The 12,499-nt window shown below is 39.3% G+C and overlaps 1 pseudogene; it reads right to left on the bottom strand.

Annotated features, from left to right (window-relative positions):
* Positions 1-9,983: 9,983 nt before the first annotated feature.
* On the bottom strand, positions 9,984-12,163 carry LOC106699156 (annotated as a pseudogene).
* Between the last annotated feature and the right edge of the window lie 336 nt (positions 12,164-12,499).

Genomic DNA, 12,499 nt, shown 5'->3' with positions numbered 1-12,499 from the left:
CAGTCCAGTCCAGGACCCGGCATGGCCGGGCTCCTAAGGCCATCTGGCTTTGGAACAAGAACAAGCAGGCACATGGGCCAGTGCCGGCCACAAAGCAAGAGAGAGAACAAGAGCACAGAAGCTAGCAAGAGAGGGGGCACTCTTTGGCTGGGATTTTCATCAGGAGCTTCTTCAAACTGACCAATTCCCAACTTTCCAAGATTTTGTGCACTTCTGATGGGGTCTTCCCCCTAGTTAATCCTTGTTCCACAGGCTTAGACTGACAGGCAGGAACATTCCCTATGTCATCCTGACTTCTACTGCACATGTGCCCATCCCCCCCTTTGTTCAATCCCTTCCCCCAGTGATCTGCAGGGAATGGACCTGTGGTTCCCTGGGAAGCATGGAGATATAGCTTCCTGGTGAAGCTGCCCTTTGCTTGCTTCCTATGTTAATATCAACTAGCTAATTATGACCATAATAATTATGTTGGTTATATATATAATAAAGTATAACTTCACTTCTTCATAAATCATATTTTAATTAAAAACAATCAAGTTAAAGAATATACTTAATTAAATTAAGTCTTTTATATTTAAAAGAAAACCAACATTTAGTGTTTTTTCAAACAGCGGCTTATAAGAATCATGACTTTCTCTGCATTTCAATAGCATTTTTCTGTTATAGCTTATTTCACTAAATACTGTACTATTTCTGTCTTCATATTTTATTGAATAACATATATTTTCTAGTACCAAATAGCTCTTAGTTTGAACCTAATCTTTATGAAGTTCTAAGTAAGTATCTTTGAAAAAGTCAGTTTAATGTGGTGTGCTTCAGTGCCTTCAGGTTAGATGGGATGTAGTAACATCTACCAGGTCTTTTTGTTGAACAGTTTTCAAGATAGTTTCAGTAAAAGGTCAGGAGTGCATAAATATCTTGAAAAGTGAGAAGTTATTAATACCATGGCTGATGAATATTCTCATTATACCTGAAGGCAAATGAAGCAAATGCACACAAATATATGGTCTCTTTACTTTGCACCCTAATACACATAAATTTGAAGTAAATACATTTGAATCCAAAGTTTTTAGAGACCCATTTATTGCAATTGTTAAATATCCATATGATGTTATAATCTGTTTGCTCATTCTCATCATTACCTGTCATCTTGATGCTAGAATGTAGTTTTAAAATAAAAATAATATTGATTTACAGAACAAAATTATATTTACACATCTAGATCAATGAATATGTGTGAGGCTCGAGAATTAGAATTATATTATTTTACCTACAGCTCTCATCTCTATGATATAGGTGCTATTATTATACACATTTTTAAAAAGAGAGATCTGAGAAAGGCAGAGTTTGAGTAATTTTCCTAAAGTCATAACAGTGGTTTTAAAGACTTAAGAGTTTTTTGATCCCCAAAGCAGAAGCAATACAATGAGCTCTTCGAAGATAAATAAAAATGGAGAATGATCCTGGTTTGATCAAGTAAAGAATGTTCTGACTCTCTCCCTACAAAATATCTTTGTGCTTATAAATGCCAATAGGGCCCTCACTGGTTTGGTTCAGTGGATAGAGCATCAGCCCGTAGACTGACTGGTTGCAGGTTTGATTCTGGTTCAGGGCACCTACCTTGGTTGCAGGCTCGATCCCTGCCCCTGGATGCAGGAAGCAACCAAATTAACCTCGACTGTTTGGCTCAGTGGATATCGTGTCCGTCTGTGGACTGAAGGGTCCTGGATTTGATTCTGGTCAAGGACACATCTCAGTTGCAGGCTCAATCCCTGGTTCTGGCTAGAGTGCATACTGGAGACAACCGATTGATGTGTCTCTCTCACAATGATGTTTCTCTCTCTCTCTTTCCCTCTCCCTTTTACTCTCTCTAAAAATCAATGGCAAATATCCTTGGGTGAGGATTACCAAAAAAAAAAAAAAAGCACATATTTCATGCAAACTGGTTTGTTTATGTATATATGCTCATACCATTATTAAGTAGTAATACATTATTTGTTTTTCTGAAATGCTCAATGTTTAACAGTGCATGATATTATGTTATTAAAAATTTCAATCATATGTTGACCTCAGGGATATCATTCATCAGGCATAGTTTCTTTAGAAACAACAAAATTGGTTAAAAATAACATGCATCATAAACATGAGCCAGTATCATAGAGCTTATAATTTTAATTTGTTTTATGGAAGTTAGATAATTGTAAGTTTAATCTGTCAGTTGGTATTTTCATTAGGTGCTAGATTTGAAAATGTGTTGATTGTAAATAGATTAGCTAGTTGCAAATCTGCGTACAGTATTACATTGACAACATAATCAGAAAGCTCCAACTATCTTTCCATAAACAATGATATTTCTAACAGCCGTGGCTTTACTAGGAGAAAAAACATAAATCACATAAATAAATTATAACTGTAGAACATGAATTGAAAATTGGCCAACGTTGTGAAGAGTTGTTTAAGTAAAACAATACTTTGGAGATTTAGGATATTCATTATTTTTATTGGATAATAATTTATTATCTAAGATACTTTAATTTACATTCTAAATGGGAAACAAAAATTCCTGTGACATTTCCCCCCATAGTATTTTATCGTTTAGATATTGTAGTTAAAGGGAACTGAGCACAGTGAGGTTATAATTTATTAATTAGCATGAAGTTTTCATATCTGTTTATTGTCTGAAATGTACAGATGATCACTTGACTCATATGTAGAGTTTCACTCCATTAACAATTGTTTTGTTACTTGTAACAGTAGAGCCAGCTTAGATTACAAAAAAAAATAAGAGGAGTTTCTTTATATTTGAGTCACAAAACTATGACCTCAAGGTAAGTTTTATGGAATATATTAGAAGATTATAATTAATTTAAAGCTACCTAACCCAATTACATTTAGTCCTTTTAACAACTTACCAAACTACATTTCACAAGATGATCTTTGCTTAGGTATATTGCATCACTTGGTTATCCTCATTAAAAGTTTGTAAATATTCCTGACCTTGGTATGTGATCCTATATAATAAAAGCTTTATATGCTAAGTGTACGGTCGGCTGGCGGCCGTTCAACCAATCAAAGCGTAATATGCTAATGATATGCTAAGGCCACTCAACCACTTGCTATATTGTGCAATGACCACCAGGGCGCAGACAGTTGACTGGTTGGCCAGCCGCTTTGACGTGCACTGACCACCAGGGAGCAGACACTCTGACCAGTAGGTGATCTTGCTGATGGGGTCTGGCCAATTGGGACCCATTGAGATGGGCTGGACATGCCCTGGAGCCCTCCCGGGGTCCTTCCCTGGCTGGCCAACCTCTTGCATCCCTCTGTGGCCTTGATAGTTCACCAGTTGAGTCCCTCGGCCTGGCCTGAACCCTCTTGCAATCCGGGACAACTCGGGGGATGTCAGAGAGCTGGTTTTGGCCCAATGGCAGAGCGACCGGTCACTATGACTCACACTGACCACCAGGGAGCAGATGATCAGTGCATGAGCTGCTCCTGGTGGTCAGTGTGCTCCCACAGGGGGAGTGCTGCTCAGCTAGAAGCTGCGCTCATAGCTGGCGAGTGCAGCAGCAGTGGCGGGAGCCTCTCCCACCTCCTCCGTGGCAGCGCTAAGAATGTCCACCAGAGTGGGCCTAAGCCGTGAGTTAGACATCCCCCAAGGGCTCCCAGACTGCGAGAGGGCACAGGTCAGCCTGAGGGACCCCCGCCAAATGCACACATTTTGTGCACCAGGCCTCTAGTAATATAAATATACAATGTTGTTAGACATTACTAAAATATCTGAATATATTATAAATATCAACAGATTCATTTTTTAAAATTATGACTTTAATAAAAGTCTTTCCATTTATTTTATATTTTGTAGCATTTATAATATATTCTAAAAGGTCAAATTTATCACTTGTTGAACACAAAGCTGCCCAGAAAATTAGTGTAACTTCTGGAATTTCTCACCTTTAGAAATGGTTCAATTTTTTCTTTAATGGTTGGTAGCTTTTAGAATCTGTAGAGTACTCCTTGAACATTTCCAACGTGACAGGTTTGTCCTCTGAGACCTTGGTTTGTTGCCTCAACACCGTGAGCTTCACTTGCCTAGGAATGAATAGTAAAGTGTTTCTCTCCCATGGATTTCTTAGAAATGAGATGTCAAAGATTACATTTTATAAGCTCTACTAGAGGCCCGTTGCAGGAAGATTCCTGTAAGAATAGGGCTTCCTGCGTCTGGAGCGAAGCAGAGAAGGGAGCGAAACCCACTGAGGCGGGTCGCACATGTCAGGCCCGAATGGCGGCCAGGCGGGCCAGTGGATCGCTGCTGTCCCGCCCGGCCGCCCTGGATCACACATGGGAGGGCCGGATGGAGGCCGGGCAGGTGGCGGATGGAGCTGTCCCGCCCTGCCTGCAGTATGCAAATTTAATGGCCATCTTTGTTGGGTTAATTTGCATACCCTTCTGATTGGCTGATGGGCGTAGTGAAGGTATGGTCAATTAGCATCTTAGTCTTTTATTAGTGTAGATGTTTTTTCTAATCTGGCCTATTGGAGATTGATAACTTGATCATGTGATTGTTTTCTAATCTCAAGAGTTGCAAGATACTTTGTGACTTCAAGAAATAGTACACTAATAACACAATCTCATAATCTGACCATGCGTACCATGATACAAGGATATTTGTTGGTGAGGGAATCACAGTTTTTACAATTTTCATCAAAAGTGAAGACAGGGACTGTAAAACCTATTCAAGAAGCTTTTTGTAGTACTCCATAAAGTATCATTTGATGAGATAGAGTATCACTATCTCTTAATGAGATAAAATAATCTAAAGCAAATTAGTAGTTATATTGAACATATGAACTTTTATTATGTCAAAATAATCCATATAGAAATCTATAAATATCCCCCAATACATACTCACTAATAGGATTATGATTGATAAAGTAAATATAAATTGATTTAAAGTACATAGAGTAGACATACATTTTCTTTAAAAATTTCGCTTGTGACCTATGCTCTCAAAATGTTTTTATGCAATCATCCAGGTCAACTTTATCTAAGATCAAGTGAGTCCCTTTCCTTGCAACTAGGAGAAACTAATAAAAACATCAAGCAATTGCTTTCTCACCATATCTGAGAAGCATTTATAATTTTTCCTCCTCTCAGCCCCGCTGGAGTCCCCTAGTCCCAGTGTGTGTGTGTGTGGGGGGGGGGTGGTGGGGGGGGTTGCTGAGAGAGGGCAGCGTGAGCGGCCTGGCAGACGAGGCAAGCATTCTGTGCCCGGCCGTGGATGGGCCTCTGGCCATGCCGGGGCATGGAACACTTGTGAAAGAAAAGAAGGAACCTGCGAGCTGAGCAGAGTTGAGTGGCCCCTGACTCCTGTGCAAGGTCAAGTCTGGGCGGCCAGAGGGTGGAGGGTGTGGAAGATAGTGTGACAGGAGGGGCTGGTGGCGGAGGCACAGGGGTGAAAGCTGGCTGAGACAGAGGAACGAAGCCCTTTATCAGAGTTCCTGAGAACAGGGAGGTAAGTTGTTTGCATTTTGCCTCCACGGATGTGCCTCTGGGCCACGGAGAGTCTCTGGGAAGCGGGCTTGGAGCGGCCAGGCCCCACAGAGAGCTACTGGTGCACGGATTCGTGCACAGGGCTACTAGTATAATAAATAAAGAGTTTAAGACAATATATTTTAAGCCTTTTTAAACATTACCACTTGTTTATATTAGATTTCACTAGATTGAGTAGATTGGGATTCTAATAGTTCTTCCTGATACATAGCCATGCCCACAGTTTGCCTGCCCCAATTTGTTGGAGCAAAATCCATTCTTTTCTTACCCATCTTACCTTGATAGTGTTACATTTAGAGTAGTTTATTTAATGCTACCGTATTTTCTATCCAGATACTTTCTTAGGAAGATATGCAAGGATCTATGTGTACTTATGCAGAGGCCACTGGGGTAGCTCTTCAATCATGATAGCCTTAACTGTTTAATCTTTCTGAGGATGAAAATATGTTGTTAAACTTGGGAATAAAAATAATTTATAAGTTTTCTTATTAATAGTATAAAGTAATATTGATCCATTTAATAAGAACAATTTAGTCTAAGCCAAATCATATTCAGTGTCTAAACCTAAGCATATAGGATATGACTTTTTAAAAGAATGTTCCCATTTATTAACTTTATTCTTTGAGAACAGGTATACTGGAATTCTCAAGTTTCTTTTTATTTTATCTAAGCCAGGGGTCCTCAAACTTTTTAAACAGGGGGCCAGTTCACTGTCCCTCAGACCGTTGGAGGGCCGGACTATAGTTTAAAAATAAAACTATGAACAAATTCCTATGCACACTGCACATATCTTATTTTGAAGTAAAAAAACAAAACGGGAACAAAGACAATATTTGTATTTGCATGTGGCCCGTGGGCCGTAGTTTGAGGACCCCTGACAAGCTTTTATTCTTGGTATGTTAAGCTAATTATATGAGGGTTGTAATGTTTTTTTTTCCTCTTAGATTTTATAGTAGGCCATTTTTTTCTAATCCTTTGTTTCTAAAATTTGGAATACATTGAAGTTGCTCATCTCACTGTGTACAGGTCCATGCTTAACACTAATTCTGTGAAGAATCCTGGGGTAATGGGAGTTCCAGGCAACCAGAGGAGTTTTCTTCTTATTGTCACACAGAGACCTTGTTCATTTAACCTATGATACATCTATTCAGTCAAGCCATGCTTCTCAACCCAGCTGAGAATTAACTTAGGGATCCCTATGTCTCAGGACTGAACCAGAAGTTTTATTTTAATTGGTTTGAGGTGCGGATATGTTAAAACTCCATGCACAATTCTAATGTGCTGCTGTGGTTAAGAGCCACCCTTAAAACAGAGCAGGTCCTAAGACTTCCATGGAGCTACTTTGCAAAAGTGTGCTTTTTGCCCAGTAACCATGTAGATAGAAGGTTGAGGATTTTTATTTTTATTTTTAATTTTTTTTCCTTTTAAATCTAGTTGAATAGGGGATAGGATTGAAAGAGTGCTATGGGAAATATATCCATGTGGAGATTTGATCTAAGAGCTTGCAACTCATTTAGGTGATTTTAGAGGTTTATAATTTTATATAAGTTTCAAAAATATTCTTAAAACAACACTGTTAGGCTTTAGTAAATCATTCTTTTATGCATGACAATCTTTCTAAAGATGTGACTCCCAGACCTCCTGCAACAATGTCACCCAGGGAACCTGTTGAAATCTTAAATTTCTCGGCTCCAATTTTGACTTTGTCAATCATGATATCTTGGGGACAGTAACTGGGTTTTCCAGGTGATGGCTAGACACACTTAGCTTAAGAACCACTGATGTCTACTCATGGTCTGAGGGCCACTCCTCATATCATAACATCTCTGGGTAAAGTTAGCTTGTAGATCCTAATGTTATGTAGATTTTGTTTCCAGTTCAGAAAATTCTTAATATTCAGCCATCTGCAATGCCATATGCTCACCAGGAAGATATACAGGGCAAGAAAATACAGAGATGATGTGAGTATAATGATGGTATTACTGGAAATGGAAAATGAAAGGGTAAAAATGTCAATTTCCCTCCAAGCCCATTCATGTATGATGTATTATATAACTCCTCCTTTTCAAGAGGATGGGTGTTTCTAGAGAAAGTTGCATGCATCTAACGCTACTGAAAGTGTGGCTGTTGGATGACTTGATGTGAAAATGTGCCAGTGTGTGGAGCAGGATGCACGTATGGAGCTGCTAGCTATTCTGTGGGAGAAAACCAAGAGATTTATTGGTTATCTTTTATATCCTTCATGCCATTTCACGGGGTATGCTTCTGATCTTTAGGACCTCTCTCATGGGGTCATTATAACTAAATACATAGGTAGATAACAGTTATAGAGCTCTTACTATATACCAGGCAATGTGACATGTGTTTTAAGTATGTGTGTGGGTTTTTTTCATGCTGCAAATGAAGACAATTTTTATTTCCATTTTCTACATGAGGAAATTGAGATTTGAAGAGGACTTAGTAGTAGAATTGAGATATAAGCCCATATTTTGATTTAGAATATGAACCCCCATCTTTCAGATATAATGCATACTCTCCAGTGTAGAATGACTCACAGCACTGGGATGAGTTTCCTTGGGCTACTGTAATAAAATAGGTGGCTTTAAACTACAGAAATCTGTTCTCTGGTCGATCTCTGTATGCTAGGACTTTGCAATCAAGATGTTGGTAAGACCATGAGTAAGAGGTTTGGAGAAACAGCCTGATTTACTGTTTTGTGGATGAAGAATATAAAGATGATGAGGTAAAGTGGGAGGGAAGGGAATCAAAATGGTTCATAGTTGGTCTAGAATTTCAAATGTAGTCTGATGGAAAACCTAGAATTTTGATATCCTAACATGGAAAGAAGTGGAGAGGTTAAATCTTATCTGTAGGACCAGGTACCAGAGGAAAGGGAAAGAATTCAAGGAAAATTGAATTAAGTCATTTATCCAAAGATGTTAGTTATCCAAGAGAAGGAGACCAGGTGCTTTAGAAAAAAAAGATGCCTGTGCATAGTTCTCAACAACCGAGGACTGCAGTGGTGCTAGGTTGACAAGCACATTGTACAATGTTATAATAACCTATATCTGCAAGTTGGGAATTATGAGCTTTGGGTAACATAGATGAAGATACCATTTGCAATCTATATCATACTCTTGAGGTAGAGGATGAGTGTGTTGGTCTAGCCCAGTGGTTGGCAAACTCATTAGTCAACAGAGCCAAATATCAACAGTACAACAATTGAAATTTCTTTTGATAGCCAAATTTTTTAAACTTAAACTATATAGGTAGGTACATTGTTATTAACTTAATTAGGGTACTCCTAAGGCTTAGGAAGAGCCACACTCAAGGGGCCAAAGAGCTGCATGTGGCTCGCGAGCCGCAGTTTGCCGACCACGGGTCTAGCCAGTAATACAGCTACTAGGATGCAAACTACAGAAACAATAGCTTATTTTTTTTGTTTGTTTGTTTTGTACCTTAACTTTCCCCAGTAAGTACAGTCAAAAATAAGTAGGAAAAGGGAATTAATTATATATGTTAAAGTATCTGGTATAGTTTTATCAGTAACCATTACATTTATTCCTATTAGTTATGGAGTATGTGCTATTTAGAGTTCACATGTTCTCATAAATAGGGATTTAAAGTTAAATTAAATTCTAACTCTCTTTGACATCCTCTGTTTAGATTATTGTCATTAATGAGTTTGTCTATTAGATAACATCAAATATGATGAGGGTGCACTATAAAACAGCAAAATGTGAAATGCCTATAATTGGGATACATCTATTACAGTAATTTGCACATAATAGACATAAAATAACTATTTGCCAAATGATTGAAAGTAATCCAAAGTTAAACATTCACCAACAGAACAGCAAACAGAAGGGTCACACAGTGATAGTGTTTGGAGAGATGACAGTTCAGAGTCTCCAGAGGGGAATCCAGTGGACAGTGCTATACCGTGAAAGCTCTGAGAACTGCTACAGAAAGCACACTGTTTATTTTCATTCCCGTATCGCCATCAAAATCAGCTGCCCAATACTTTTCCAGCTCAGTAATGCAAAGGCATTAGTGGTTGGTAGCTGCATTGGTCATGTGATCCGATATCACAATTTATTTTTTTTTGAGGGGGGGGCACTGGAGTTTAGGACTTTTAATTTGTCCCATAGCTGCTGAAGCAAAATTATGACAAGACATTCTGCTTTCCTTTTTACCCAAATGCACACACACAAAAACTATTTGTAGGGAAAAATGGTTTTGTAATGGGAAGAAACATTATTAATTCAAAACTTACAGATAATGGTTAATTCTATCACTCATCTCTTTTAAAAGTTTACACAAATATTCAGTCAGAGCCAAGAGGTATCTCCTTCGACATGTTATCTAAATGAATTTCCAAGTAGACCACAGGACTGTATACTGTCTTGGAATGTCCTTAGAAGGCTCTGTCATTGATCGGGTAACAGAGTAAAAACACCAGAGTCCTTTCTTTCAAATGGAAGAGGGAAAGACAGGGATAGAAGGAACTCTTCAAACTTCATCTTCTTTCTTTGTGGCTTATGGTCTCCTCCTCCTCCTCAAAAGCCTCCTCGGCCTCCAAAACCTCCCTGGCCTCTGCCACCAAATCCACCTTGGCCTCCCCTGCCACCACCTCTGCTTCTAAAGCCACCTCTGCCTCCACCAAGGCCCCCAAAGCCACCTTCACCCTTAGGCTCAGCCCGGTCCAAAGTAACTTTGTTTCCATCCATTTCACCATCTCCCATGGCCTCCTTGTGGCTTTGGCGTCTCCCTCACTGTTGAAGTCTGCAAATCCTTTGGAAGAGCCCAGTCAGTGACTGTCCTTGCCCGGACAGAGCCATCCAGTGACTCCTTCAATGTCTCTTCTGTAGTCTCCTCAGACAGACCCTCGACAAACAGAATTTTGGATGGCTGGCTTCTTGCATTGGATGATCTTCTGGATCCTTGCAATTCCAACCTGATTGCTCTGCCCTCGGTTTCTCTTTTATTACAGGAATTTAAAGCTTCTTAAGCATCTAAACATGAAGCAAATTCTATAAATGCATACCCTATAGATTTGCCATTTTGTTTCTGGGGCACTTTGATAAAAGTTGCCTTCTTAAATACTTACTGAAGAGTTGCTTCTGTTGCACTGTAGGAAAGGTTGCTTAAAACCAGAGTTTTTTGACTCACCACTCCAAGTGCTATTCTTTCCACGTCTATAATCTTGATTTTGACCTTTCTCTCCGGTATAGTACAGGAAAATGGATCGCCCATCTATTTCTGTTCCCTGCCTTTCTTCCAAGATTTTCTCTGCATCAGCTTCTGTCTTAAATTCAATAGAAGCAATACCTTTACTCTTCCCATCCTTGCTGACTAATCTGATCTCCATAGTATCTTCAAAAGTTTCTTTTAATTCATCCTGAGTAACTTTATAAGGCAGCTTTTTTAGCCCAAAGTGTTGCATCTCAATCTTTTTTATTATCTTTCCCTTTGTTTTTTTTCTAGTTTAATTTCATAGCCAAAGACTTTTAAACCAGTGAGTTCTAAGGCTTTTTCTGGGTCCTCAGCAGATTCAAAATCCACATAGGCAAACTTCCTAGACACACCAATTCTGACATCCACAACAGTAAGATCATTTTTAGCAAAAACAGTACTGAAACTCATTTTTAATTCAGGAGCAGATTTGCTGAAGTTCAGGTTTCCAACAAAGAGCTTGAAAGCCATGGTTGGTTCTCTGGCTTCCACTTTCTATTTCTTAGCCTCAGGAGCAGCATTCTGTTTGGCCATTTCCTTCTTTCATTTCCCAGTTGCTTCTTTGACAGGCTCTTCTTCCTCCTCCTCTTCCTTCTCCTCCTCCTTGTCATATTCCTCATCATCATTCTCTTCATCATCTTCCTCTTCATCATCACCTTCTTCATCCTCATCCTCAGCTGTGCTCTTGGCCTTCACAGGAACAGCTTTTATGGGAGCTTTCTTGCCTTTGGCTGGTGTAATCTCTATAGGTTCTTTTTCAGAATCATCTTCTTCATAATCATCCTCATCTTTATCATCATCATCATCATCATCATCATCATCTGAGGCAAGAGCAGCAGCAGAGAGAGTTTTCATCACTGCTGGCTCAAATGCATCCTCATCTTCATCCTCCTCCTCCTCATCATTATCTCCTTCACTGTCGTCATCATCTTCCTCATCACTGTCTTCCTTCTTGGCATTCTTGCCATTCTTTGCTCTCTTGACTGGGATGGCTCCCTTTTTGCCAGGGGTTGCTACTAATGCTTTTCCTGTTGTGCCTTCCTTCTTGCCAAGTGTGGCTAATGCTTTAGCTGGTGTAACTGTTGCCTTTTTGCCAGTGGTCGGCATAACCACTGCCTTTTTGCCAGGAGTGGCAATTGCTTTCTTACCTGGTGTGGCAACTGCAATCTGTTTTGTTGGGGAAAACATCACCTTCTTTCCTGGAGTTGTGACAGCCTTCTTGCCTTTTTTGGAGGAATGATAACCTCTTCTCCACAGCTTTAATCTCTTCATCTGACATTTCCTCATCTTCACTATCTTCTTCTAACTCCTTTGGAGGAGAAGCCATTTTCTTGGGATCACCTTGATTTTTACTATCCTTTGCGAGCTTTACCATGAAGGTGGCTTTATGATGGTGGAGTGTGTGGCAAGTGAGTGGTGCAGATGTGCCCAGAGAACCAAACGGTGTCGAGGGCTGTCACTGGTACTCTTAGCAATTTACTTTTGATAGGAAGTATGTCCAAAAACTGAAGATATGACAATTACCAAAATAAGTGTTTATTTTTTTCCCACAAACAAGAAAGCAAAAAGATACTGTGTTCATTTCTTGCCAAAAAAGAAATATTCCTAAGAGAACATTTTTCTTGTTCAGTACAAGCACTAATAAAATTTGAAAACAAAAAAATGTTTTTCTTTCAGTAAATATTTGGCAGTAAGTAGATAACTGTTTCAG

This window comes from Myotis lucifugus, unplaced genomic scaffold (genome assembly GCF_000147115.1).
Source record: "Myotis lucifugus unplaced genomic scaffold, Myoluc2.0 scaffold_326, whole genome shotgun sequence".
NCBI classification, from domain to species: Eukaryota; Metazoa; Chordata; class Mammalia; order Chiroptera; family Vespertilionidae; genus Myotis; species Myotis lucifugus.
Note: the sequence above shows the minus strand (reverse complement) of the source record. Positions and strands in the feature narration are given on the sequence as shown.